Source organism: Tamandua tetradactyla, chromosome 8 (genome assembly GCF_023851605.1).
Source record: "Tamandua tetradactyla isolate mTamTet1 chromosome 8, mTamTet1.pri, whole genome shotgun sequence".
NCBI lineage: Eukaryota > Metazoa > Chordata > Mammalia > Pilosa > Myrmecophagidae > Tamandua > Tamandua tetradactyla.
In genome coordinates this window covers 76,437,592-76,439,866 of record NC_135334.1, presented here as the reverse complement: position 1 = coordinate 76,439,866, position 2,275 = coordinate 76,437,592, and positions in this window count along the sequence as shown.

Here is a 2,275-nt window from a genome sequence, read left to right as displayed (position 1 = left end):
GAATAAATACTATATATATATATATATCCATTATAATGGTCCATAGAAGTTTGGATGAAAATACCTTTACCTAGTGTTGTGGTTTACTAAAGCTGCCAGAAAGAAATATACCAAAAATGGATTGACCTTTATAGGGGGGGATTTATTAAGTTACAAGTAACAATTCTAAGGCTGTGAAAATGTCCAAATTAAGGTACCCAACAAAAGGATACCTCCTCAGAAGAAAGATCAATATTCTCTGTCCAGAGTTTCTCTGTCACATGGGAAATCACATAGCATGTCAGCTGTCCTTCACTTCCAGCTTCTAGTTTCAAATAGCTCTCTCTGGCATCTACTGTATTTCCAAGCATCTGTGTCTGTGTCAGCTCTTTTAAGGACTAATTAAGATCCACTTTATATGGACAGGGTCACATCTCCATCTAATCAAATGATCACACCCACAATTCGGTGTGTCACATTTCCATGGAAACAACCTAATCTAAGGTTCCACCCTAAACAATAGGTCTGCTCCCACAAGATTGGAGTAGGATTAAAGGAACATGGCTTCCCGGGATTCATAACAGTTTCAAACCTGTACACCTAGTTCTTTATTTTCAGTGGAAGCACACTCAGTATTACATCATCAAGCCTGCTGTCAGTTTTCTTGAATATTAATATAGTAATTTCAGCTTTCTGTTGATCATTGTTATCATGCTTTATCTTTTTCATTCTTCTACACTGAACCTCTTTCTTTATATTTACTTTGTGTTCTTGAAAATAAGGTGTTTTTTTTTGACATGGGAAGATTCCAGATTCCAGGTCTCCAGCATGGCAGGTAAGAATTCTGTCACTGAACCACCATTGCACTGCCCGAAAATGTTTAACTTTTAACTGGTGTATTTAAAACATTTACATGTGATATAAATTGATTTATGTGCTTATAACTATCACTCTATTTTTTGTTTTATATTTGTCTCATGAGTTGTTCCCTTTTTCCACTTTTTTCTGCATTTCTATTGGCTTTAGTAGATTTATGTTGCCAATTAATCCATTTCATTTATTTATTCTCTATGCCTTTCTTAGTTATACATACTTTTTAAAGTGGCTTTGGAATTTGTAGCATAGATATTTAGTCTATCACCATTTACCTTCCAGTAATATTATACTACTTCACTTAAAGTACAAAAATTGTAAGATAGTATACTAATATTAACTATCTCTTAAACTTCATGCTATTTTTGTCCTTTAATATTTCTTGCAGTGCTGGCATGTCAGTGATATATCTTTTAGCTTGTCTATGTCTGAAATCATCTTTATTTCATCCTCATTTTTAAAATACATTTTTGTTGACTAAAATTTTAGGTTGATATGTTGATGTTATGTCCAACCCTTTAAAAATATATTGTCTTCTAATTTATATGGATTCCAGCAAGAAACTTTCTTTCATTCTTATCTTTTGTCCCTCTGTCTGCTTCCAAAATTGTCATTTACTACTGGTTTTAAACAAATTCATTATGATATACCTTTCTGTACTTTTTCTTCATATTTAATTTTTGCCTGGTTTTACTGAATTTATTAGAAATGTGGCTTTAGTTTTCACCAAATTTGGAAAAAAACAGTCATTACCTATACAAATGCTTTTGCACTTGTAGTTTTCTGTTCTCTATCTCCTCTCCTTTTCAGATTCTAAACATGCCTAATTGAACCATTTGATGATGCCTTATCTGTCATGTATACTGTGTTCATATTTTGTGTGCATGTATCTATTTTCTCTTTTTAAATTCGTATATTTCATATGACTATGTCTTCAAGTTTACTAACTTTTCCTTATGCAACAATGTCTAATCTGCTGCTAATCCCATTCAGTATGCTTTTCATTAGAGACATTGTTATATTAACCTCTATACTTTTTATTCATGTTTTTTAAACTCTTTTTAATCTCTCTTGAATAAGTTCATGCTTTCTTCCACCTTCTTGAATATATGGAGCATATTTAATATTTTTAAACTTCTTTGTCTACATGGAGAGCATAAGGCAGTAGGAAGAACATATATGGATACTTTACCTCAGGAAATAATTTAGTGAGATTCAAGAATTTAAAGACTGCAAATTTGTCTGTATTCAATAGCTCAAAGGGAGAGTAAGTGGTCTGAGCTGATGCTAGAGAGGCAGGAAGGGACTGAATTATGCAAGACCTTGAAAGTTAAGGATTTCAGACTCTGTTCTAATTACAGTAGAAACCCCCCAAAGGACCTTTAGCTTGGGACAAATGAATCAGACTTCTATTTTTAAAATA